Source organism: Ovis canadensis, chromosome 14 (genome assembly GCF_042477335.2).
Source record: "Ovis canadensis isolate MfBH-ARS-UI-01 breed Bighorn chromosome 14, ARS-UI_OviCan_v2, whole genome shotgun sequence".
Classification (NCBI taxonomy): domain Eukaryota; kingdom Metazoa; phylum Chordata; class Mammalia; order Artiodactyla; family Bovidae; genus Ovis; species Ovis canadensis.
This window is the reverse complement of record NC_091258.1, coordinates 25,619,566-25,647,312: the sequence shown is the minus strand read 5'-3', so window position 1 is coordinate 25,647,312 and position 27,747 is coordinate 25,619,566. Positions and strand designations below refer to the sequence as shown.

The window sequence follows — 27,747 nt, the reverse complement described above, 5'->3', positions numbered from 1 at the left end:
CTGCAAGGAGATCCAACCAGTCCATTCTAAAGGAGAGTCCTGGGTGTTCTTTGGAAGGAATGATGCTGAAGCTGAAACTCCAGTACTTTGGCCACCTCATGTGAAGAGCTGACTCACTGGAAAAGACTCTGATGCTGGGAGGGATTGGGGGCAGGAGGAGAAGGGGATGACAGAGGATGAGATGGCTGGATGGCATCAATGACTCGATGGAAGTGAGTCTGAGTGAACTCCGGGAGTTGGTGATGGACAGGGAGGCCTGGTGTGCTGCAGTTCATGGGGTTGCAAAGAGTTGGACACGACTGAGCGACTGAACTAAAGTGAACTGAACTGAGCTGAAAAATCAAAACTCTTCAAAGTTGGAAGTTCCACTCTCTCCCCTAATCCTTCACCTGTTCTCACTCTCTATAGTTAATCAGTTTCCTTGATAATTGTTGACCTGTCCATCCTGCATGTCTTTGAGAGGGAAAATGTTTAACACACACCTGATATATATAAGAGAGACACATAGGAAATAAATATGCATTATATGCAAAATAAGGCATATTGTACATTTGGCCTTGCACTTGGTTTCTTCCCCCAGTGTTGCTCCCTGAATATCATCCCACGTCACTCCCGACCAGACCTTCCCACTTCTTTTTACCACTGCGTCGGCCTCCACTCTGTGGATGGGCCGGTTTATTCAACCGGATCTCCTAGGTGTGGGCATTTTGGTATTTCCAATATTTTGCAATGGCAAATCATGTTGCGGTGACCTCCACATGTATGCCTTCTCATCGTCAGATACATGGAAGTATTTTCCGTGCAGTGCAAGCCTGTGTGTTTGTGCTTAGTTGAATGTTGCCTATGGTGGGGCGTGGACTCTCAGGCTTCTCTGCTTTGGCTGCGGCTCCTCTCTCAGGAGCAGGCTGACTTGTTCTTAACAGACCACCTGCTGCCTCCTCTTTCATAAACAGGGATGATATTACACATACTATCCTCTCCATGGGATTCTCCTGAGGACTGCCTGAGCTGGTGTGCACAGAGATGCTTAAACTGCACCTGCCACATAGGAGACCCTCAGGCCCGTCCATGGGGTGTGTCCGTACAAGACGTTGTCAGAGGCCCCTCAGGACTGGTAAATGGTTAGCAAAGGATGTCCTGGACCGTAGCATCTGCCAATCCCCACAGTGTAAATACTCCCACGTGGTTGTCACTCTGCTTGGCGTGGGGAAGCACATAGTTGGCTCTTCTGATGCAGTGCCAGCTGTCCCAGCATCCCCCCTCCACGTGCCCTCTGACCTCCTGGCCGCCTGTGGGCAGCATTGCCTGCCCAGCAGCTGACCCTGGCGGGTGAGGCCTTGCCCGAAGCTCACCCTGGCCGGGCTTCCTTCCTTTCTCACTCCCACTTCCTCCCTCCTCCTTTACCTGTCTTTCCTGAGAACTTCCCTAATCAGCTCCTTTCTCACATACTCTTGCCCCAGGGCCTGCGTCTCAGGAACCCGCCCCAGACCACATCTCAAGGTACCTTTTCCCCAGAAGTCACTGAGGTTTGGGACTCAATAATTCTCTACAAACTCACAAGTCCTCTTTTCCACGAACCCCGCTGCAGCCTTCTCCGGGGCTTCCTCCGCGTCTGTGCCCCAAGGTGTGTCTGTCTCGGTCCTGACTCACGGGGCAAGGACCTCTCCTCTGACTCAGCAGTGCCATTTCCTGCCCACAACCTCTAGAGCTCTTGCACTTTTGACACAATGGAGACCAGCCCACCCTGATTCACCAGCTCAGTTTTCTGTCACATCCTGTACTTTCCCTGAGGATTTTTCTGTTCTCTTCCTCACCAGGGCCAACGCCAGCCAGCCCACAAGCAGCAGAGAATAGAAACTCCGCCAGGCAGACTCCAAGACGGTTCAGAAAAATAAAGAGGCAAACATGGCAGGTCAGGAGGTGCTTGGCTCTTCTCTCGTTGGACTCGAATTCGCTGTGTTGAAACAGACATAGTCTCTTGAGTTTCCTTCCTCGCTTCCCCCAAGAAGGCCTTGGCAAGGGAGCAGCATGGCGCTCCACGTGGCAGAAAGGCGAGAGAGCCGCTCGCCAGCGAGCGTAACCCCTCCGGAAAGCATTCAGAATGCTCGTGCGTTCTGTACTTTCCCCCCAAGTAAACAAGGTAGAAAAGCATCAGAAAAGTCAGTTTTCCTCAGGAATCCAGACCACGGGGAGATAAATGAGCCACGAGTCTCTCCATGAACCTAGTGTAGCACCAGTGCCTACAGAGGAAGGGACAACTTCGTATCTGAGCTTGGCTTCCACACTGAGTGGAACCAGAGGAGCTGCCAAAAAAATGGCCACTTTGAAATCTAGTGAAAGCAGCTAAGTCAACAAAGGAACAACAGGATCCCAGGTTGCAAAACAAGTTGGAAAAACTTTTCCAAGCGCTGTCTTGGTGACCGTGTGACACAGATCCTTTGCTTTGCCTCCAGAAGCATTTAGCTCAGGGTTGCTTCTCGAATTAACCTACAGGCAGAGGAACGTGCTGTTAGGGTGAGACTCCGTTGTTGCTGTGGCTTTCCACAGAGCTCACCATAAGATATTTTAAATGTCCAACACTAAAGGACATGCTCACGTCAGTCGTGAAACCATTCCAGAACTCCGTCCAACAACAGACGAGAACCATTGTGCAGATAAAACATTTGGGGTTTTCCTTTCTTCAGAACTCCATTAGCAACTCAGAACTAGGTTCACCAGGATATTTTGAGTCATAATTCTAAATTTAAATTGATTGTCTCCTATTAGGATAATTTATAAGTGAAATGAAACAAACAGAAACAGACGCAACAAGAAATGTCAAATACCTTGCCTGTCTACAAAAGACGGAATGGAGGACCCGAGATTTGGCAGCAGCTATGAGCATGGCCCATGTGTAATCTGGAACACGTGGGTCCAAAACTAGCCTTTTACATTCAAATTGGTAAATAGGAGATGCATTCTCAGTTTCATTTTCTTCCAAAGAGCCTACCAGATTTATGAATAAAGGTCAGTGATGAAGAACGTATACTTTGGACCCAAAAACCTTGAGTTTCTTCCGTCTTCAGCCGGCTACTTATAGATGTGTTGTGTATGAAATGCAAATCCCTTCCCCTCACTCAGCCGGGGCTGTAGCATCTCTCAGTGTTGCTGGGGAGGTGATAAGACATGAGGCATAGAGAAGTGGTCACCAAGTTAACATCTCTTCTTACAGCACCAGCTCAATTCTGCAACTACTCTTGTCTTCTTCATTTATCCCCTATTGAAAGAAATTAGTTATTTAAAACATAGTCTCTGTCTCCATAGCTTTATAATAGTGCAAATAATTCTACTTGATGCACACAAGGGCGTGTGCAACACAGATGCACGCGCGTGCCTCTAGGAAGGTAATTTTCTCCAAACCACATGTTAAGGGCCTGTGTGATTCAGGCAGGGGTGCTAGCTGTTGCTTTCCTAGCAAATAACGTTTGTCCAAATCTGTTTACTCTCAAATTTATATGACAAGCTTCATTAGCAACAACCGTGGCCTAAATGGTGGCCACATGGCACACAGAAACAGGCTTCGGATGTTGGTTTACCCAGTTTTGCAGAGTGATTTGTTTTTAATGAATTATGCACACTGGTCATAGGCTCTACTCAAAGCCTCATTTACTCTGGAAATTCCTGAACTTGCTCTTCATTTTTCCATGTTCCTTCTTTTTCACTTTTCCCTTGAAAGTTCACAAACACTTTCTGAGAAAGAAAAGAATTAACACACATCTTTTTGTAGATTAGGAAACACAGATGATTTGATAGAAAGCAGGCTCAGGTGAAATATTCATTGTAATGAATTAGCTCTCTGGCTTTCTTTAAAAAAAAAAAAATGGAAACCCTGACAGCAAAGAAACTGATTAAATAAATTCAGAGTACGATTCAAGGACTGGGGTCTTAAACTTCTCTAGAATAAGTCAGGGTGCTAAAAACATGGTAGAGACCCAATGACTATGTGCAAGCAAATTAATAAAATCACACTTTCAAACATGTTCTTTGAGAAGTCGAGCAAGAAACTGTCCCTTTTCTCAAGCATCCTGTCCGTGGAGCTGCCCATCTAAGGACTCAGATCCACTCTGCACCCAAGTGCTCTAGGAGCACGGCTTCCCTTCCCAGTGGACCGGACAATAGCAGGGTGTCTGGGCCATGTCTTCTGCACAGTTGCAGCTTGGAGATATCACATTAAGTGTGTAGATGGGGCAGGTTCAGTGCTAAGTAGCGTTCACAGAGGGAATAGAAAAACAATCCCATACAGAGGGATTTTAATGTGCCAGAGAATTAAAAGTCCATTCACAGGACTTCAAATTCAACACTGCATTTAGCCTTTACAAAACTGCACTGTTGAACTTTGGTGTAGTATCAAGGAAGAACGGAGAAGGCAATGGCACCCCACTCCAGTACTCTTGCCTGGAAAATCTCATGGCCGGAGGAGCCTGGAGGGCTGCAGTCCATGGGGTCACTAAGAGTTGGACACGACTGAGCGACTTCACTTTCACTTTTCACTTTCATGCATTGGAGAAGGAAATGGCAACCCACTCCCGTGTTCTTGCCTGGAGAATCCCAGGGACGGGGGAGCGTGATGCCGTCTATGGGGTCGCACAGAGTCAGACACAACTGAAGCGACTTAGCAGCAGCAGTAGCAGCAGCCTCAAGGAAGAAGAATAGGCAGTGATGTGAAAAAGCTTATCAAAATGCTCCTACCACCTCCAGCTGTCTGCATGAGGTGAATTTTCTTCTTATACTTCAGTCAGAACATATTACAACAGACAAGTCAGAAGCAGACTGAAAATCAACTTGTCTTCTCTTATAACAGATATTGAAGAGATTTGCAAAAACGCTAAAACAGTGCTGCTCTTCTAACTGATTTTTTTGTTTGTTTGGGAACATATTGTTATTTTTCATTGAAAGTAAACTATTTAGGTTATGGCTTTATTTTTGCTATTTTAAAATATATTAAATGTTCTAAATATTTCTTCTAATACAGTGAATAATAATATATATAACCCACAGACACCAAACTCTTTGAGACTCTCGGTATTTTTTAAGATTATAGAAGGATTCTGAGACCAAAAAGTTGAGAACCACTATTCAAACTAAGTACTTCCTGAAAGCGTCCCCCAGCCCCGCCCCCCTGAATTGAACTCCATGCAGGACTGGCTCCCACGATGCTAGAGAAGTTTAGAGGCATGATCCACTCGAGTTTCTAGGGAAAAGGCGACTACAGGTTCCTTCTCATGCTATAAGGATCTCAATTTCCTGTGTATTTCACAGTGATATTGAAATCATTTGCAGAGATTTTTATAGTTATATGAAGTGGCAAGATAAAATGGGCCCATTATTCAGATGGGAAAAATAAAGGTAAAAAGTTGAGATGACGCTGAAGAGCAGATCCTGGGTGGATGCACCCTGTTATAGGGGAGGAAGACCCCAGTTCTCCAGCTCCCCAGGAGCCCCCACAGCTCAGGAAACTGCACAGGGCCTGGCTTTCTCATGACACACCCCTGGTTTGGCCTGTGGTCTCAGCTGCAGTCACCATGGGAATAGCCTGTAGTATCCTGGCCCCTGTTCACTTTCGTCACCACTGAAAACAGAAATTATCCAAGTGGGTGGAAAAAGAAAATGTGAACAATCTAAGTAGCACGACGACAGACCAGAGCCTGGCCGCCCTCCTGTTCGCCTCTCCCCAAATCTGTTTCCAGCGTGGTGCTTCTCATCCGAGGAGTGATTGCTACCCAGGCCCCCAAACCCGGGGCTGATTTAAAGTGACAGTCGGGGTCCGTTTCACTGCGGTCTGCAGTCTCCAGCCTCCCTGAACCGACCCGGTTACAGCCTCGGCTCAATTTCCCACACACGGCCCTGAAAAATGATTCCGAACACCAGACCGCAAGGGGCTTTTTATCTTAGCTGTCAGCCTGAAATACATTCAGAACTCAAAGCAATTATGGAAACATTTGGGTCTCCTGAACTTTTCGCTGCTGGGTTTCTCTACCAAATAAAATGAAATGAAGCTTAGTTCTTTGGGGATTAATATCAACAAAGATCATAAAGACATCCAGTGAACGGGGCTGGTGGTGGCGGGGGGGAATAGATCGCAGGCTGTGAATGACCAGCTTCACTTGCATTCAATGCAGGAGCATCTTGCTTCGTGGGGAAGTAGGGGCCCTAGGAGAGGACCTGGCCATGAATACAGTGGATTCTTCTAATTAGAACCCGGGAAAAATGTTGTTTCAGCTCCACCACCACCCCCCTACTCTGCCAATCTGCATCTCCAAGGTCCTGAATAGTACCAAATGCAAATATGCCTCTTTTTTCTCCAAGGAAAAAAAAAAAAGAGGTGGTCAGAGGGTCTAGAGGGAAGAAGGGATTTTTGAAGTATGCAGTAAGTCAACAGACCCGTGAGCAGTGGGACAGTAAAATTTCACAGCCAGGCTTTGATCTGGATTTCAGAAAAATGAAGCCATAAATGCAGAATGTTTTATGAACCCCAAAATAAGAAACTCTTTGTCTTTTATCTAAAATGTCTACTGAGAAAAATCAGAGGATAATCTAAACGTCGAGCTCATTATATTTTATTTGTGGCAGGGTAAGGAGAGATCACAAAAATATTTACCAAGGTTTATTTTAACTCAAAATAAACTAAATGTCATTTTAAAAAAAAATATATATATATATATTTTTTTTTTTCGCACGGATTTCAATGGACAAATCCATCAACCCAAATAGGCAGAAATGAATGCCTTTTCTTGCTGAGTTGGAAATTTCCCCTCTGAGGCTGCCCTGACCTCCATGGAAGTCTCATTCTGTTGTCAGCTCTACAGGGGAAAATCCTCTGGCCACCCTCTGCCTCCCGCCAGCTACACTTCTTGGCCTTGTTGGCCAGCGTTTCTGGAATCCTGTTGCCTTCCTCCGCGTGCTGGCGGGCTGAGCAAATGGACTCGCGCCGCCCCCCCCCCCCCCCCCCCCCGCCCTCCGCCTGCGGGCTCTGTGCCGCCAGACTCCTCTTAGAAGGGGGGTAAGGGAGAGAGACACGTCTAAACCAAGTGCCTAGGAGAGCCCTCTCCCCTTAGAAAAGAAAGTAGCTCTCCCTCCCACCACGGAGACGGGGAGGGGCTGCTACCTGCCTTCTTAGCCCTGTCTCATCTCACCTAACGCACTCCAGTATTCCTGGGTTTCCCTTGTGCAGCTGGTAAATAATCCGCCTGCAATGCAGGAGACCTGGGTTTGATCCCTGGCTTGGGAAGATCCCCTGGAGAAGGGAAAGGCTACCCACTCCAGTATTCTGGCCTGGAGAATTCCGTGAACTGTATAGTCCATGGGGTCACAGAGTCAGACACGACTGAGCGACTTTCACTTCACCTGAGCTGTGAGGGGCACCCCCAGGGTGCCCACAGCGGGGTTCAGTGTTGGAGAGGCCACTTTCTCTCCCCAGCCTCTGCCTCCTCCCCCCGAGGACCAAACCCCACGGGCGCGCCTCAAGGTGTTCCTGTGGCCACAGGTGAGACAGCAGAGGTGGCAGCGCCTGGAGCCCAGGGGTGCCCACAGCGAGGGGGCCAGAGCCCCTGCTGAGCCCCCCACCCATGGCCAGGTGCCCTCAGTCCCTTGTGAGGGGCCGTCTCGGCTTCCATTTAGCCCAGTTAGGGAAATGTGCCTCTTAAACTGAGCCTGCTCTACTCAGAAAGCAAAGCCGCTGTAGGTGAGCTTGCTCAGAGAACCGGGGACTTCTCCCCATCCTGAAAACCCTGTAGGTGGCCCCAGCTCCTGCCCAACCTGCTTTCCCACCACCCAGAGCTGCATTCCTGGAGGATGACTCCGTCCCAAGATGTTATTTAACAGAAGTGACCCCGTCATCTGCAGCCACCCTGCAATAGAGACGGGCCACCAGGAACAGCTTGTGTAAGCCTGCCTGGCTCTCACCCAGCCACGTCTCAAGTGCACGTCCCGGGGTCTCAGCACCCATTTCAAAACCCTCGCTGTGTATCCTTGTGTCCTTGTTGTATAGCTTAACCTAATATCCTTTCGACATCATGTGATAATATCAGAAATTGGGAGCAGTCACTGTGATGTTTTTCAAGTTAAATGTTCGTGATAAAAAGGAACCACCAGTAAGAATCCTTTGCAAGATATTAACTACTTTCACTGCAAAAAATGCTTATATTTCCACCCCTTGTGTCAAGTAGGACAATATTCTATCGTTGACTCTCCAGGTCTTCAAGGAGCCTGTGACCCCATGATGATGATAAAAGCCACACCGTGACTGGTAACATCACAATCCCAAAACCAGCCAGGTCCTCATGAGCGCCCTACAGATGGCACCACTTTCAGGCTCTCTGGCCCTGAGGCTGACTTAATACCTGCCGCATAGTAGAGCCACCTAACTCCCTTCGCTGCTCTCTCTGGACAAGTGGTGACACACCCACTTTACAGGTGAGCAGACTGAGGACGAGAGAGTCCCCTAACCTCCTCAGAGCCGTGCAGCCAGTATTTAAATCCAGAGGACTCTTTCCTTTGATGCCACTGTTGCCTGTAAAGTTAACCAAGAGCAAAGGAAAGGTGGGAGCAGACTCAAAGAAGATGAAAATTCCCCCAGAAAATGGAACACAGAGAACCCAGAGGGGGAGGGCCTCATTATTGCCAACACACGTGAGCTTGAGCCTACAGAGGTGCCAGCATGGCTGGAGAGTGGACAGGTGCACACCCAGATGCTCGGATGCTTTGATGCCACTGGATGCAAAGTTCATGCCTGTCCTGTTGCGAATTCACCTCTGCAGACCCCTGCGGACCAGCGTTCACTGACTCCAGCCACCAGCCCACAGCGTCCCTGGCCTCCTAGCTCTTTGCATTAGTGCATATCTGTCCCAACTGCCAAGGAGGGTGCTTCCTGCCACCTTTTCTCCCAAAGTGCCTTGCTCAAGGGCCCCTGGGCAAAGGTCTTGCCTTGTCTCCAGGTGCCCCAGTCTTGCTGGGTGTAACCTGTTAGTGGGTCATGAGCTCAGAGGGAGGAGTAATATCCATTTTTTCCCAAATTTAAGCTTTTTATTTTGTATTTGAGGTGTAGCCAGTTAACAGTGCCGTGATCACTTCAGGTGAAAAGGAAAGGGACTCAGTCATACGTACACATGTATCCATTCTCCCCCAAATCTCCCTCCCATCCAGCCTGGCGCATAATATTGAGCAGAGTTCCATGTCCTGTACAATAGGTCCTTGCTGGGTATCCATTTTAAATACAGCGGTGTGTACACGACCTCCCCCAAATCCCTAACTACAAAGTGGAACAGAGAAGAATAGAACAGAAAAGACCAGCGCTCATTTCACGTGGTAAGAAGAGCCATTGTTTCTGGAGCACTGGTGTGGCTGTGCGTGTGTTTGCATGAGTGTGCCCATGTGTGAGTGCGTCGTCAGGGCTATGCTGTGCTGCTGTAATACAGGGGCACACGATGCCCTGCCTCCACAAGGTAGACGTCTGCTTCCCTGTCCTACCCAGTCAGAGGTGGGCAGGGGCCAGGTCAGCAGTGGGCGCTGCTCTGCGGGAGGATCTGAGCCTGGATCCTCCCTGGGTGCCCACCTCCCCAGGTGTGACCCTCAGTAGCCTGGCCTGGGCTGGCTCCTGCCCTCAGTGCACCACACCGCCCACCAGAGAGGGGGAGAGGTGGCAGAAGGCAGGTGCTCTCCTCTCCTAAGGACCTGACCTGAGTGAGACACACTTCCTCCCACACCCTGCTGGCCAGAACTTAGACTCGGGCCACACCCACTGCTGGGAGAGGCTGACGGGAAGTGCAGCCTTCCAGCCAAGCCACTGGAGCCCACCCAGACTTGGGGCTTCAGTACTAAACACAGGAAAGGGAGACCGGGGGCCAGGGAGCATCCCCCACTGCCCTAGAGACCCAGGGAGAAAGACTGGTAGGGAAGTGCTGAAAGATGTTTGAAAGCCAGTGCCTCTTGGGCACTCCTGGTCCCTTATGAAAACCCCGAGGACCCCCTGATCAAGTGAAAAGGGCAAGACCTGAGCTTCAGGAGAGCTGGACGCAGTCGAGGTGAGCGCTCACTGCTTGCCTGCACTTACACAAGACCCTTAGCCTCCTTGCTCCTCAGGAGTTTGCCAGTGAGATGGGGGCGTGAGACCCTGCCCCTGATTCATGGGCTCCTGGGAGCGTGACGTGAGATTAGGAATGCGAGGCATCTCAGCACAGAGAAGGATGCGCTAACAGACAGACGCGACGGTCCTCTTAGATTCCCAGTCTGCTTGCTCATCAACCGCGTACACTTGAGTGACTTCCCTCCCCTCTGGGTCTCAGCTTTCACTTTTGTTTTGTTTTCTTGTTTTTGAACCTGATTTCTTTTTTTCAGCTTTCACATTTAACGCAGGAGAGAATTAGATTTGGTGGTCTTTACCATCTGATATGGCAAGAAAAATGGCTGTCTGGGGAGGCCTTACAAATAGCTGTGAAGAGAAGCGAAAAGCAAAGGAGAAAAGGAAAGATATAAGCATCTGAATGCAGAATTCCAAAGAATAGCAAGGAGAGATTAGAAAGCCTTCCTCAGCGATCAATGCAAAGAAATAGAAGAAAACAACAGAATGGGAAAGACTAGAGATCTCTTCAAGAAAATTAGAGATAACAAGGGAACATTTCATGCAAAGATGGGCTCGATAAAAGACAGAAATTGTGTGGACCTAACAGAAGCAGAAGATATTAAGGAGAGGTGGCAGGAATACACAGAAGGACTGTACAAAAAAGATCTTCACGACCAAGATAATCACGATGGTGTGATCACTTACCTAGAGCCAGACATCCTGGAACGTGAAGTCAAGTGGGCCTTAGAAAGCATCACTATGAACAAAGCTCATGGAGGTGATGGAATTTCAGTTGAGCTGTTTCAAATCCTGGAAGATGATGCTGTAAAAGTGCTGCACTCAATATGCCAGCAAATTTGGAAAACTCAGCAGTGGCCACAGGACTAGAAAAGGTCAGTTTTCATTCCAATCCCAAAGAAAGGCAATGCCAAAGAATGCTCAAACTACCGCACAATTGCACTCATCTCACACGCTAGTAAAGTAATGCTCAAAATTCTCCAAGCCAGGCTTCAATACATGAACTGTGAACTTCCAGATGTTCAAGCTGGTTTTAGAAAAGGCAGAAGAACCAGAGATCAAATTGCCAACATCCGCTGGATCATGGAAAAAGCAAGAGAGTTCCAGAAAAAATATCTATTTCTGCTTTATTGACTATGCCAAAGCCCTTGACTGTGTGGATCACAATAAACTGTGGAAAATTCTGAAAGAGATGGGAATACCAGACCACCTGACCTGCCTCTTGAGAAACCTGTATGCAGGTCAGGAAGCAACAGTTAGAACTGGACATGGAACAACAGACTGGTTCCAAATAGGAAAAGGAGTACATCAAGGCTATATATTGTCACCCTGCTTATTTAACTTCTATGCAGAGTACATCATGAGAAACGCTGGGCTGGAAAAAGCATAAGCTGGAATCAAGATTGCCGGGAGAAATATCAATAACCTCAGATATGCAGATGATACCACCCTTATGGCAGAAAGGGAAGAGGAACTAAAAAGCCTCCTGATGAAAGTGAAAGAGGAGAGTGGAAAAGTTGGGTTAAAGCTCAACATTCAGAAAATGAAGATCATGGCATCTGGTCCCATCACTTCACTCGAAATAGATGGGGAAACAGTGGAAACAGTGTCAGACTTTATTTTGGGGGCTCTAAAATCACTGCAGATGGTGATTGAAGCCATGAAATTAAAAGACACTTACTCCTTGAAAGGAAAGTTATAAGCAACCTAGACAGCATATTCAAAAGCAGAGACATTACTTTGCCGACTAAGGTCCATCTAGTCAAGGCTAAGGTTTTTCCAGTGGTCATGTATGGATGTGAGAGTTGGACTATAAAGAAAGCTGAGCGCTGAAGAACTGATGCTTTTGAACTGTGGTGTTGGAGAAGACTCTTTAGAGTCCCTTGGACTGCAAGGAGATCCAACCAGTCATCCTAATGGAGACCAGTCCTGGGTGTTCATTGGAAGGAATGATGCTAAAGCTGACAACCTCATACGAAGAGTTGGCTCATTGGAAAAGACTGATGCTGGCAGGGATTAGGGGCAGGAGGAGTAGGGGATGACAGAGGATGAGATGGCTGGATGGCATCACTGACTCGATGGACATGAGTTTGGGTGAACTCCGGGAGCTGGTGGTGGACAGGGAGGCCTGGCGTGCTGCAGTTCATGGGGTCACAAAGAGTCGGACATGACTGAGCGACTGAACTGAACTGATGGCAGAATCTGCTTTTCCCATCAGCAAGCCGTATCTTCTGTATGTGGTCCAAAGCCATTTAACTGTAAGTTCAAACAGATGAGCTACAGTATTATCAAAATGCTGACATTTTAGCATGAATGCAGATGACAGTGTGAAACGTTATTGAGAGAAATGTTTATGTTTCAACATGATCATGATAAGACATGGATTGTGGCTGAGTTTACTGATGTGAATCACTGAGGGGAATAAAACTGCAACTTTTTTTAAAAATTGTGCATTAGATGAATGCGTGGGAGGAACTAATTTTTAGCACTGCAACCTCAGGTGGAAAGGGTAGAGATGGAAGTAGGGTGACTCTTTAGAAAGGAGGATCATGCGTTAAGAACGCTTCCTTGGCAACCCCTCTATACACATCTCCTAAACCAGCCGAAAGCCACTTAAGCAAAAAGTCATCATCAACCAACGTTTTCAACAAAAGGTTGGACCTTGGTTCCTAGGCCATATCATTGTACCTTGAAACCGAGTACTTGACATGCTATGCTTGAAATGCAACTTTCAGCTAATTAGAAGGCTAAAAAAATGCAACTTAATGAATTCAAGACTTGTTTATGTTAACCTGCCAAGGCGTTTGGCAATGAAAAAGTGTGATTTGGTGAACATCTGATTACAAGCCGTGTGGAATTCCATGTGCAGAGAGTCTGGGTTGGGTCGGATTTTTATTGAAGTATTCTCTAGTATGTGAACTAATTTCCGACTACTTCATAAGGGCTCCTAAGTAGGGTTGACAAAGGATTTATCATAATTATCGCTCTGGCCAGGACCATGATTATAAGTGATACGTGTGTAAATTGTGTTTATAAAGTTTCCGAGTCACAATTAAAACATGCTGTAATTTTTCTCCATTTTCCCTTTTTTCCCTTCCTAATGATGACTTGCTTTAAAAAAACTTCCCTTTTTCTCCCTCAAATTAATACCTGCCAGAGATTTCCTTTGGACAGAACAGACTCCCAACACATACCCATACACAGTCTCAAGGAGCTTTTGATCTGCCATTTTTTTCAAACCCACCTCCTGAGAAAGTGGTTTAGCCATCAATACTTTACACAACCTTTCTTTCAAAGCCACAAACTGAAAGTAATTTGCAAATGCCATTCAATGCTTCATTCTTTTTCTTGCTTAGCACCAGCCATTTTAAAATCATAGAGTGCACTGTCTGAAAAAAAGAACAGAATGGGGTTCAGAGGGGTGATCTAAAGGAAGATGGGGGAGGGGAAGAAGACGTGTTAGGAGTCAGGGTTGAAAAACCACTGTATTGTTTGTTGGGCATAAAGTTTTATGCGCTTCTACTAGAGTAAATTCAGTTACGTGTTACTGTCCATATATGTACTATTTTTGTCTGTCTGAGTTCTCAGGGTCTAAAATGGTGTCTTCAAAAATCTCCAACCAGTGAGCACTTGATGACTTTTCCGTTTCTCCTGAGAATGTTCTCTATTGTGGATTCATTGGAAGAATCATTATGGAGTTGTAATTTCTCATTGTCTTTGTTTGAAGGCAGCAAATAACTTAAGACCTATAAGAAAAGCAAGTCCCAGGGGGAGGGGGTACCGTTGCTAGGCTCAGGCAGCATTAGCAACCTGGACCCTGCACACCTGAGTCCCTAAGGGCAGCAGCGATGGGCAGGACTGTGCCACGTTCTGCGCCCCAGGGCTCCCTGGCCCCTCTGCTGGTCTGTGGCCACCCTCAGATCCAGGGCAGCCCATCCAGGCTTCCCAGTAGCTAATGACTTGACAGCAGCAGACAGGCTGGACCAACTGCAGACGGTCTCAGAAACGTGGACAAGGACAAACCCCTGCACAAGGCGTCAGCAGAGGGCGCTGCTGCACACGGGGCAGCAGGGAGGGCCCGGCTCCCTGACCCTAGGAGTCTTTTCCTGGACCCAAATCTGCACAGGCCGGACGGCGCTCCCTTCATGTGGAATTGCCTGGTTGGTTTAAGTGCTCATGTTAGACATCCCAAGGGGCGTGGAAACCCAAAGCCATGAAGACTCAAACCCCGAGGTGATGAAGAGCTCCTCTCAAGAGAAGCCCGGGGACTTCAGGGACAGAAAGGCACCAGGGGCCGGATGTCCACACACCACCGAGACCGGGAGGGGCCCCAAAGCAGTAGGGCTGGCCAGCTCGGCGTCCCCACCTGCTTCCTCCCCCATGCTGGCCCCGTGACAAGCAGCCATATGGGGCCCCTCTGCTCATGTGTGCTCTCAAGGAACCTCTGCTCCTACACCAGCGAGCTGAACCTCCTCACAGATGGCTGGTACTACCCAACATGGGGGCCCCGACTTCCCCACACCTCTCCTGGCCCCCGCGACACCCCAGGGACTCTGCCACCGCCCCTCGCCCCCGCCCGCCGCAGGGGTGTGATGTTACGAAGAGAGGCAGAGACCAGAGTTACCTCAAATACAGCTTTTACCCTGAAGTGTGAAAGTTGCTCAATCGTGTCTGACTCTTTGCAACCCCATGGACTATACAGTCCATGGAATTCTCCAGGCCAGAATACTGGAGTGGATAGCCTTTCTCTTTTCTAGGGGATCTTCCTAACCCAAGGATGGAACCCAGGTCTCCCACATTGCAGGCAGATTCTTTGCCAGCTGAGCCACCAGGGAAGCCCAAGAATACTGGCGTGGGTAGCCTATCCTTTCTCCAGGGGATCTTCCCCACCCAGGAACTGAACCCAGGTCTCCTGCATTGCAGGTGGATTCTTTGCCAGCTGAGCCACCAGGGAAGCCTGAAATGACATTTACCCTGAGATATCTAGCAAAATGGGCAAAGGTGTCCTGACGGCTGTGAGACCCCATCCTGAAAGGCACCCCTCACCATCCCTCTCCCCACCCCGCCCTGGACTAAACTCCAAGGTTTGTTCAGCCCTCACTGTGTGTGGGGCACACGAACTTGCATTTGGGAAAGAATCGGTTTGAGAAACATCTTACTTATTTATTTGTTTTTCTTGGAGAAGTATGCCTCAGTGTCCCCTCAGCTTTATTTAGAAATAGTTGATGCATAACACTGTGTACGCTCAAGGTATGCAGCATGCCCAGACCTTTTCTCGTATCAAGATGATCACCAGCTCAGCAGCAGCTGACAGTGCCTCCAGCCCAGCATGAAGTCGCCACTTCTTTTTTGTGGCGGGAGCATTTGCAGTCTACCCTCTCAGCGACCCTGGGAGGACTGATGCTGAAGCTGAAGCTCCAATACTTTGGCCACCTGATGTGAAGAGCCCACTCATTGGAAAAGACCCTGATGCTGGGAAAGACTGAAGGCAAAAGAAGGGACAGCAGAGGATGAAATGGTTAGACAGAGTCACCGACTCAGCAGACATGAGTGTGAGCAAACTCCAGTGGAGGACAGAGGAGCCTGGTGTCCTGCCGTCCATGGGGGCACAAAGGATCGAACACAACTGAACAACTCTCAGCGATATTCAAGTATACGACACGGTGTTACTAGCTATAATCCCCACGCTGTACATTAGCTCCCTGGATTTATGCGTCTCATGGCCCGGGTTCCATGCCCTGACTGCCTCTCCGAGTCTCTCTCGGGCCGAGGAGAATTTTTAGTCTCTAGGAGGGAGTGTAGCACTGTTTCTGCAAACGTGCTTGGCCCTAGAACTGAACTTTTCTGGAGCATCTGTCGGAGGGATTACTCCATCAGGCACGCTTTGGAGGATGAGCTAAACCTGGAGGCATCCCGGAAAATGTTCCATGGTTCTGACCTGAGGAGCTGGTGTCTCCCAGGGGGCCAATCAGGAGCTGGGCTCACACCCTGGCAGTCAGCACTGACCCCGGTACACAGGCACACTCTGTGAGCGTTCGGACCTGGGATGAAGACAAGGACAGGCCGGGAAACTCCGAGACTTTGCATTTTAATGGGAAAAGGGGGTGTGGCTCTTCTTAGGGTTTTGCAATTAGAAGTCAACACTTCCCCAAGACAGTGAGCTTGGCACCCGATTGCCTGAGCTCAGATCCAGCTCCAGGATCTAACCTGCATGACCTTGGCACAGTCCCTCAACCTCTCTGAGCTCCCCTCTCCTTTTCAGCAAGACAGAGACCCTGATAGTGCTGCCTTCATGCGTGCTCTCAGGATTCAGTGGAGAAGCCACAGAAAGCACTTAGTCTGGCGCCTGGCACTTAATGAAGCACTCTCTGAATATTAGCTATTCCAGATGATTTTTCTCCATTGGATTTTTCTGAGACTCAGGATGAAGCTGAGGCTGTGTGGCCTGGGGGTGAGGAGGTGGCGGTTCTCATTTGGATTTCTGAGCCAAACCAACCTGGTTCAAGACAGGCTCTGACTTTCTCTGAGGTCCCACGCCACCTGCGTCTCTGTGCCCGGCTCCCAGCCCCACTCCAGCCTGCGAGCAGGCACCCAGGGGAGACTCAGCCCTAACAGAGAACTTTCCCCAAGGGTCCCGGGACTCTGGCTGTGCCTGTCAGCAGAGGACTTGCACCCAGCACACTCAGCATCAGAGCTGAGGCCCTGGACGAGCGGGCTACTTGGCCCCTGAGTAGCTGCTGAGCGAGCAGCTAGTCCTCAGACAAAAGCCCCCGAGGCTCATCCAGGGAACTTGGAGCAGTGGGAAGAGACAGGCCTGACCTTTCCTCCAGATGACCCACCATCCGCACAAGGTCTGAGAAGTCAGGACACAGCGTGGCCCTCTGGGACCTCTGTGGACCTGGGCTCCAGCCCTGCTTCCCTGTGGGTGCGGGCAGGTTCTCACCGGCAGCAGGGGACCCTCCCAGGACAGGTCCCGTCCATTGCTGTTGTGTCCTCCAGCTCCTTGGGATGAGCCCAGGGCACCATTAGCATGGAAGGGGCTTAGCCACAGAGAACTTGCCTGAGCCTGCCCACAGTTGTCGGCAGGCATCATCACACATGCCACCCTGAGGACTTTCTCGACCTCTATTCAGGACAGGTCAGATGGGCCATGGGCCGGTGCCCCCTGGAGCATCCCAGGGACTGGGAGCTGTGGACGTATCCCCCCTTTCTGAGCCCTCAGAGGACTCTGCCCCTGCCCGCATGCCCACAGAGGGGAAACCATGGCAAAGGGTGCTTACTGCCTCTGACCCTTCCCTCCATCGCCCCTAGCACAGCAGCGCCCAAGCCGCTCGCCAGGCTCTCCAGGAGGCCTGGACTGAGGCCGACCCGCGGCCTCTGCGAGTATGTTCTCTGCATCCAGCTCTGATTGCAAGGTTCCTCTCTGTCCTCAGCAGCGGCCCCAGCAGTGAGGTCTTTACTCACACTTCTTCCTTCACAACATGAGTGTAGTGACCTCCCTCCTGGCATCGGCCTCAGAGCTGACCCAGTCCAACCGGAAGCCTGTGTGTCCGGGGGGCACGCAGCACACGCAGGGCACTTGGCGCAGTTTCAGTTTGCACATCTGTGAACTCGGGGAGTAATCCATGATGGAAGCCAGTACCAGGCTTACTGAGAACCTGCACAGAAGACTCAAACCTGAGCTGCTGTAAGAACGCTATTGACAAGAATCACCTTCCACAACTGACCGGACCCAGCAGGGCCCAACATGCTGGCTGAGTGACAGCGAGGAGGGGCTGGCGTCTAGGGGAGCTGCTGCGGAGGCGAGTGTGGGGCGCAGACTCAGTGGCCCCGTAGCCACGAGCAGCATCCCCCGCCGCAGCTCCTTGTCAGGTGGCAGAAAGGAGGGGGCGACACTCTGACAAAAATCGCTGAAATAACATCCAATGGCTAGAGTTCAAAATAGTCATCTTCAGTTTACTCATTTGCTTTGTCCTTCGACAGGGCCGAAGGACAGGCAGCACTTGGATGGCACAGCCGCTGGGCCGCTGCTCCCAACACGGAGGAGAGCAGCCCCACGTGGGCCAGACGCTGAGCAGCGCTCCACCGACACGCGCTCGGTGAGTCCTGGCCTGGTGCCAGATGGGTGCAAGCAGGTGACTGCACAGATGTGGAGACTGAGGCCCAGAGAGGTGGAGTCACTCGCCGCTGGCCAGGCATGGGCAAGGCAGGGGCTGAATCCGATCTGAGAACCAGGGAGGATGGGGCTGGAAGCACCGGGGAGGCTCCGACAGAGAGCGCTGAGATGGAAAGAGTGCTGTACCCTCGGGGCTTGACCAGGGCTCCCCATGGGGCAGAGCTACACCAGAGCCGGGGTGCAGGGCCCCAGGCTGTGTCTGCAGAGAGGAGCAGGGAGGGCTCTGGGGGCAACCCACCACCTACCGCAGAAACAGAGCCCTCTTCTCCTAGGGAGGGCAGAGGTCTCTGGGGACATCCTCCCTTCCTCTCTGTCTCTGGGGAAGGCTGCCCTGCCCCTTCCAGGTTCCTCTGCACCCCCACCCCACCCCCACCCCCACGCCCCTACAGCAAAGCTGGCAACTCCCCTCCGTGAAATAGAAGGGGAAAGCGTGGAGACATTGGGAGGCTCCACGGGATTAAAATACCTTATCAAGTTTCCACGAGATTCGTCCCACCACTTCCTGCTAAGTCACTCCCTTCTCTTACAAAGTTCAGCCACTTCCCAGGAAGATGAAAACAAGGACTTTCAGCCACATAAAAATCTGTGCAGTAATTCCTCCACCCCCAGAGCATGCCACTAAGGCCACACGGGTGCCCAAACGGCCCCCACCCCACCCAGAAGGCAGGGGCGGGCACCCAGGGAGGGGGTCCATCACCCTGAGCACCCGCTGCCGCCCTCCCCCGTCTCTGCCAAGCTTGGAAGCTTCCCGGATGGGGTTCCAACTTCTATACGTTTTTATCAGCTTTTAAAAAATGGAAGTTAAACGTCTAATGGGATTGCTGAGTAAAGACTGAACGGTTCCAGGGAAGGAAGTGATACAGGATAAAAAAAGAGGGGGTTGAGTTTCAAAGGCTGCTAACAGGACGCTGGCGAAAGCTCGCAGAGAAAGCACTCGGTCCTCGGAGTGCCAGGTTTCATCACGGATACCTGGCCAGAGGGAGAAGTGAGACTGTCAAGTAGAAAAGAAATGAGGGCGACCAAGGACTTTCATGGTGGGAGGAAACGTCTAGCTAAGTGCATTATTCATTTCTCTTTGACTCAAACGCCAGGGGCTTTAGCTCATGCCGTGCGGGCTGGCGGTAACGTCCAGGCGAGGGTGTGCAGTTCAGCTTCTCATTTTTGTAATCTCGGTTAGACAGCTCTGGTCCTTGGCAGTTTTCTGGCTGAGAGCAAGTACTCTGTCTCCTCTAGGCAAACGGTGCCCTTTTGCTTGGCAGGAGAATGGGGATGGTAACCTAACAGAGCGTGCGTTCCTCTGGTTACCAGGACGGTGTGAGCCTTTAATCTCTGTTGAATTACCCCATCCCCTGGGATTGGGTGGGAGGTCTTTGAGTCAGTGAGAAGTTCACTGTGGTTTTGACATGGGCCTGGTATTTCTTGCATCTCCAGCGGGGACTCTGTGAGTGAAATGCTCTGGAAATCACACAGAAATAAATGCCTTACTTTTTCTTCCTGACTCTGACATACAACAGTGATCTCTCCTCTTTTTTGATGTGTTCCAAAATACCGTAGTTGCTGCAGACTATTTCCCTAATTGATCTGGAATGCAGACTCATTCCTATGCCCCAAGTTGGCTCATGGGTCCCAAATTTGGAAATCGTTTCGTATATTTGAGACTGTTAGGGCTATAGTTTAGAGTCGTGTTTAATAAACAGATTCCCCCAGAAACAGTGGAAGGTTATGATCTCTGATCCTATTATTCTAAATGGTTTTATTTTCAATTCTACAAACATTGTGGTAATAATCATACCTGCATGAATGCAAAGTCTCTCAGTCATGTCCAGCTCTGTGTGTGACCCATGGACTGTAGCCCTCCAGGCTCCTCTGTCCACGGGATTCTCCAGGCAGGAATGCTGCAGGGGGTTGCCATGCCCTCCTCTAGGGGATCTCCCTGACCCACAGACTGAACCTGAGTCTCTTATGTCTCCTCGTTGGCAGGCGGGTTCCCTACCACAGTCGCCACCTGAGAAGCCCCAGTAACAATTGTAACAATAGCAAAACCAGAAGCAAACATTAGTGATATACTACCTGCCAGGCACAGCCCTGAGTGTCTTACGGACGCAGCGCCCTGGGTTCTCCTAATGGTCTGTGTGAGAGGCACAGACACTCACGAGCAAGTTCCCAGATGGGCACAGAAGTGGTGCCGCTTGCTCAAGTTGACACAGACAGTAAGGGGAGACCCCAGGACAAAGTTCCCTGGTGAATTCACTGCTGTCTGAGTGGTTCACAGGTGAAGAATGTATGGGTATCTTATAATCACTGATGCCGCAGCTTTGACCCAAGGGACCACCACACCAAAAGCTTCTAGTCCAGTAAAGAGTAAGAGATATAAAGAAGTTATTGCCTTCTTCTCTCATATCCATCCTGGAGACCTGGTCCATGGCTTGATATAGATGTTGGCTACGTCATTTGCATTCATATCCCACTGGCCATAAGCTACTCATGTGACCGCGCATGGGAGGCTGGAAATGTCGTCCTTGCCTGGACAGCCACATCCCCAGCTGAAGCCCTGGGATTCTGTTTCCAAGGGAAGGGTGACAGTAGCCGTGTCTGCCACAGTCTGGTCACCATTGTGTCCCCAGCGACCATCCCATCTCCAACATTGAAGTCTTAAATAAATAAACACACCTGTCAAAGGTTTCCGACCTCTGATAAGAACCCCAACCATCATTCCAGCATTAAAAAAAAAAAAAGAAAGTGAAGATCCTGTTATCTGCATAGATTAAGCAAATGTTGGTAATATCCATGTTCCCCTACTTCCTTACCAAGAGGACCCTGATTTTATCCAGGGCGACCATAAGGCCATCACTCTTCCTTCCAGGAGAATCCTAAGTAATCTACATAGATGCTCTCTGCTGCAGGAGGTGGAGCCTCAGCCGCCCTTGAATATGAGCTGAATTGGTGCCTTGCTTCCAAAGGACAGAGACTAACAGTGGCCTTCGAGTGGAGAAGCCTGGCCAACACTGTGTTAATCAGGTGGCCAAGGTCACATCACAGTGGTAAGTCGTGGGGCTACATTGCCCCTGCCCCACTGTCTCTGTGCCTGGGACTGTAGTCCGGGTGTGAGAAAAGCTCAGCTGACAAACTAGCTCAACTCTAGGGACATTCTGTGAAACACCCGACCATTCCTCTCTGAAACTGTCAAGGTCATGAAAACAAGGAAAACCTCAGAAATGGTCACAGCCCAGCAGAGGCTAAGGAGACACGGTAACTAAGCACAGTGTGGGACCCTGAATGGGATCCTGGGACATAAAAGGACCTCCATGGAAGGACTGGTGAAATCCAACAGGAACGTATCAGTGCTGCTTCTCACTTCTGAAAGTGTGCCCTCATGATGGAAGACAGTAACAGAAGGCGAAACTGGATGTAGTATATGTGGGAACCCTCAACAGCTTTTCTGAACATCTGAAACTGCTCCCAAGTAAAACATCATCCAAATAAAGAAGTACCCAGCATCCTTTGCAGTTAGTGGTGGCAGCCTGACCCTGTTCTGGACAATGAGATGTGAACACACGTCTGTCCACACAGGTGGGTTTCTAAGAAATTTGTGTGTGTGCATGTTTTATCTTAAATAAAATCGTGGCACACACCTCTTCTCTTCTCTTCTCTTCTCTTCTCTTCTCTTCTCTTCTCTTCTCTTCTCTTCTCTTCTCTTCTCTTCTCTTCTCTTCTCACCTCCTTGGTGCCTGAAGTGCAGGCTTAGTGCCTGTATGTAGGACCCAGAGCAGTCAACCAGGAGGAGATTCTGTCCTTAACAAGCCTCTTGGCCACTTGCAATGTGCTGAACTGTGCATCACTGGAATCCTCTTTACCCAGGAAAATCGAGCTTCTTAGCCTGATGAAACACTGGTTAAGTCTCTATGATGTGCAGAGACCACTCTAATTGACATTAGGTGGAACCATAGGAAGGGGCCAATAGTTGATTTGGGAACTTGCAAAAAATGGCAGTTTTACAAAGTGTGACCTGCCATGGGTAATTTTTTCCCCAAATGTCATTAAAACATCCTCACCAACTATAAATCTAAATAATAAGCAGTGGCCAACTGCCGCTCTCCACTTTTTTCTGGAGCAAGCATTTGGCTTCTTAAGAACCATAAGGATGGGCCTGAACTGCGGCTCTCTCCCTGGGATGCTGTCACTTCCTGATGCTTCAGATGACCCAGCGAGAGAGTCGCAGCCTCTCGCTGCTGCTTGCATTAGATGGCACTGTTGGTGTTTTTAAAAGATGCTTATCTGCTCTGAGAAATATTCTCCCAAAGAACAGAAGACCAAAGACTCGAGCAGATACTTGAAGGTTCACAACTCAGAATTGTCAAAAATCATCCAGAAACCAAAGAATGGATAAGCCAAATGTGGTCCATCATACAATGGAATATTACGCAGTCAGAGAAAAGAATGAAAGTGTGATGCAGGCAGGCTACAGCATAGATGAACCCTGAAAACATTACGCTCAGTGGAAGAAGCCAGACACAGGAGAGCCTGGGTGATTCCATTTGTATGAAATGTCCAGAGCAGATAAATCGATAGAGACAGTGCAGGTTGCTGATTCCAGGGACTGGAGGGGCAGAACGCCAGGCAACCACTCAGTGAATACAGAGTGTCCCTTTGGGGCGATGAAAATGTTTTGGAACTTGATTGAGATGGTGGTTGCACAATATTGTGGAAGTACTAAATGTCACTAATTGAACACCTTAAAATGATTAATTTTATGTTCTGTGAATTCCACCCTTGATCTAAAAACAAACATTTTTCTTCAAGGTGTTTAAATACATGACAGAACCAAAATGATAACCCAATAAAATGACTTCAAATTGAGATAAAAGAAAATAAGATCAAGCCAGCCAAGGGCAGAAAGCTCTCCATGCACTGAGTTTGCACCTCCAATGTGCCAGTTGTCTCTTGCTGCAGTGTGAACCACTTCTAAATTCGATGGCTTAAAACAGAGACATTACTTTGCCAACAAAGGTCCATCTAGTCAAGGGTATGGTTTTTCCAGTGGTCATGTATGGATATGAGAGTTGGACTATAAAGAAAGCTGAGTGCCAAAAAATTGATGTTTTTGAACTGTGGTGTTGGAGAAGACTCTTAAGAGTCCCTTGGACTGCAAGGAGAGCCAACCAGTCCATCCTAAAGGAGATCAGTCCTGGGTGTTCATTGGAAGGACTGATGTTGAAGCTGAAACTCCAATATTTTGGCCACCTGATGTGAAGAGCTGACTCATTTGAAAAGACCATGATGCTGCGAAAGATTGAAGACGGGAGGAGAAGGGGGCAACAGAGGATGAGATGGTTGGATGGCATCACCAACTCAATGGACATGGGTTTGGGTGGACTCCGGGAGGCCTGGCATGCTGCAGTTCATGGGGTAGCAAATAGTCAGACATGAATGATCGACTGAACTGAACTGAACTGAACTGAAAATAACAACCTATTTTTAAATGTAATCTTTATTATTTTTTGGTCAAACTGCATGGCAGGCAGGATTTTCATTCCCTAATTAGGGACTGAGGCCGTGCCACCTGCAGCAGAAGCTCAAAATCTGAACCATCAGACCACGAGGGAAGTCCCCAGTGATGACGTTTATCTTGCTTGCAAATCTCTGCACCATGCAGGGTTTAGGAGGGTTAGTTCACCTCCGCTCAGCATTGTGGTTCTCACCAGGATTGCTCAGGTGAAGGTTCGAATCGTCTCGAGGTCCTCTGGCTCACCCGCTAGTGATCCATGCTGGTGGGGACCCCAGATGAGGTGGGAATAGGATGCCCACATGTAGTCCTTCCAGGTGGCTAATGGCAACTGGGCGCCAAGCCTAAGCATCCCCAGAGGTCCAGGTGGACCCAGCATCACCTTTTGTGTCAGAGCCTCTGCTGGTACACAGCGTGACTCACACCAGTCATCAGTCTGGTCAGACGCAAGAAGAAGGAGGGGGTCAGTGTCCCAGCATACAAAGAGCAGGGGCTGCGCTGGACTGGTGCAGCCATCCTGGGCAGTGAAACCTGGAACAACCGTTGTGTTGTGGGTGTTTATGCACTTGCAAATAAACGACTGAAGTGAGAAGGACTAGGAAGAAGCCTAGTCAATAACACGTAACTAGGAATCTAACAGTAGTTTGGGGCTGGTGATGGAGCTCGTCTCTGGGTTTTCACCAGAGAGCTTAGAAGCCAGCCCTGCACTCTCGCTGATATTAAAGGATCATGTGGAAACAGTCAGCAAACGTCCCACACCACTCCACTCCGTCAACCCAATGTTAAAAATCTTTCTCATTGGCAGCCTCCCATTCACAGCTGTAATGAACAACCTCTGGGCTAGTTATGGCCCAGAGATATTTAGTTGACTACACATATACTGTGAACTGACTTAAAACATTAAACACATCTGTGTTTACCCAATCAATAACTTTCCTCTTCCCAAAAAGAGAGAAAAGGAGAGTAAGAAAGAAGAAAAAATAATTGATACAGAGTTGTTTGGGTTAAACATCAGCATTTTCATCTTAGGGATGAAAACCACCTCCTCCAAAGGCCAGACTTCTTATAACACGTGCTGAGGGTCAGTTGGGAAATGCTTAGCGGGAAGAGACACCCCTGGGGCTCAGTCTCACCCTGTGATTTCACATGCTTCCAAGGCACCCGTATAGAGTGGGATGGACCCACTCCTTCCTCAAGATCCCCCAGGGTTCTGTCCTCACAAGTGGATCCCAGAAATCACGGGGAAGCCTGGATAAGGGAAGAGGGGGAGGGTCGTACGGTGGACCCGTGATGCACTTTGAAAATGCTGAGCTCACGGTCAACCCTACCCGGCCCAGAGGCCATGGGCTCCTCTCCCCGCTAGAACCTATGAGAGTGCATTTCTCTCAGAAGGCCTGCTGCAGGCCGATGTGCGCCCGAAGAGGGAGGGGCAAAAGGCTTCTGCTCTCGAAAGTTCCTATCAAGGACAACACCCTGCACTTTTCAAACGGGGCTCTGACCCCCAGGCCCGCCTGGCCAGCCCCTTCCCCCTGACACTGAAAGACACAGATCTGCAGTCTATCTCAATGGAAGCTCACCTTTCAGAAGCGCCATCGTTACAGCTATCAGCAGTGAAGTGAAGACCCGGACACCCAGTCTGCTGGCAATTATTGTCTCGAAAGTCTCTAATCTTCACTGGAGAGGTGTCTTCCAAATCCGTGAGAGCACAGCTTGCTGGAGTTGCAGGAAGCCTAAGGGGCTGCAGTGGCCTTTAGTCCCTGGGTCCCCGCCAGGGAGGGGTGACTGCTGACTACAGGGGTACCTGCCAGCCGTTGTCTGAAGCTGCTAAGTTTGGGGCTATTTGTTACGAGGCAGTGAAGACCAAAGAAAGGGTGTACTCAGATGCTTTTCCCAGAGTCGGCTTCCGGGAAACCCACCCCCCCATCAGCTGTGAGAGTCACAGACCCACAGGCACCTGGTGTTTGCCTGTCCCGCACCTGCCTGTCAGGCCGGGCCCTGTCGCATATCAGCATCACACATGGGTCACAGCACCTGAGCTCGGTGTGCTCAACAACATCTATCGGGGCCGAAAGGCATGGGGGCACAGGCGGTCGGGAGGGCGTGGGTGAGTGGAGACAAGGGGGCCACTCAGTCCCCGAGGATGCTCAGAGCTTCTCCTGGACCTGAGGCAGTAATTGAGATGTCCACATATTATCCACATGCAGTGATGCTTTGTACAAGGTCTCAGCAAGCTGACATCCCCTGGCAAGAGGACCAGGGGCCCCTGGGAAGGCGCCTGTACCCGGGACCATGGGACAAGCTCCCGCTCAGCCCTCAGCCCCAGCAGCACGGCCTCTACGGAAGTGAGCGGCAGACATGGGGAGCAAGGGCCCCACGCCTTTAAAGGAGGCCGAGACGTCTGGCTTCCAACCCAGAGTGGACAGACGCGCAGCAGGGTGCCGCTGGGGACACAGGGATCTGGTTCAGATCAAAGAAGCCTTGGACACCCTGGGGACCTTGGCCTGGGAATGCAGGCTTGCTCTCCGGCGTCTCCCGCCCAGACCAGCCTCTCAGCCCCAGGCTTTGGAGGGCAGCCTGGGGGCTGGAATTTTCCTGCTCCATAACTGACTCCCCCTGGACCCCTCAGGAGGCCTGGGACAGCACTCCCTGTCACCCAACGGCCGCAGTCACACAAGGTGCCCCAGCGAAGGACTGTACAGCCCCCCCAGTATGATCCATGGCCTGGCCTCCAAAGAGGGGAGACTGCCCTTTGGGAAGAATCGTGGGATCCTAGTAGTGGTGGTGGGGGGTGACCTGCAGTCAGCTTACCGCCCCCTCCCCAGCCACTAGTTAATCTGCTAGCTGACCTTTCACCTCCAGAGGACTTAGCCTGATCGCTCTCCCAGTCCAGGGCCCCAGCACAGCTTGGCAGAACCACATCTCACTCTCGGGATCACCTGTCTGTACCCCAGGCACGATGAGAAACATGACCTACAAGCCTGGCATAGCCAGAGCCATGTTCCTGCTACAGTCTGCAATTTTCTATTCTAGTCTAGCCTTGTCTGTTATTTCTTTTTTAATTGAAGGATAGTTGACTTACAGTATTGTGTTAATTTCTGCCGTACAGCAATCTGATTCAGTTATGCAGCTATATTCTTGTTCGTATTCTTTTTCCATCATGGCTTATCATAGGACGTTGAAGTTCCCTGTACTGTACAGTAGGACCTTACTGTTTTCCATTCTGCATGTAATAGTTTGCAACTACTAACCCCAGGCTCCCAATCCACCCCTTGCCCACCCCCTCCCCTTGGCACAGTGTGTTCTCTGTGTCTGAGAGTCTGTTTCTGTTCTATAGACATGTTCGTTTGTGCCCTAGTTTAGATTCCATGTGTTAAGCGATACCGTGTGGTACTGGTCTTTCCCAAGTAATATTCCATTTTATATATATATATATAGACACACAAATATTTTTGGAACACTTGGGGCCAATGAATTATAAAAATCAATTGGATGGCTCATAAGCAGTATTTCTTTAATGAAGTAGAGTAGAATAAACAAGTTTACTGTTGGTGGGAATGTAAATTGGTGCAGCCACTATGGAAAACAGGATGGAGGGTCCCCAAAGACTAAAAATACAACTACCATATGATCCAGCAATCCCACTCCTGGGCACACATCTGGACAGAAGTCTAATTCAAAAAGATACATGCTCACAATAGCCAAGGCGTGGGAGCAACCTGAATAGCCATTGGCAGAAGAATAGATACAGAGGGTGTGGCGTATATAATGGAATATTGCTTGGCCATAAAAAAGAACGGAGTGATACCATCTGCAGCAGACTGTATTGGGGTTGCAGGAACATGGTTCTGGCTATGCCAGGCTATGCCAGGCTGTAAAGCATGTTCCCCAAAGTTAACGTTTTCTTACTGCTAAACCCTCATTTCCCTAAATTTGAATCTTGTGGTCAAGCCCTTG

At 49.6% G+C, this 27,747-nt stretch overlaps 1 long non-coding RNA gene across 1 annotated transcript; it reads left to right on the top strand.

Annotated features, from left to right (window-relative positions):
- Window positions 1-1,413: 1,413 nt before the first annotated feature.
- On the top strand, window positions 1,414-3,020 carry LOC138418584 (uncharacterized). Its single transcript, XR_011248642.1, has 3 exons — window positions 1,414-1,500; window positions 1,818-1,912; window positions 2,767-3,020. It is a non-coding gene; the product is annotated as an uncharacterized lncRNA (long non-coding RNA).
- Window positions 3,021-27,747: the final 24,727 nt, after the last annotated feature.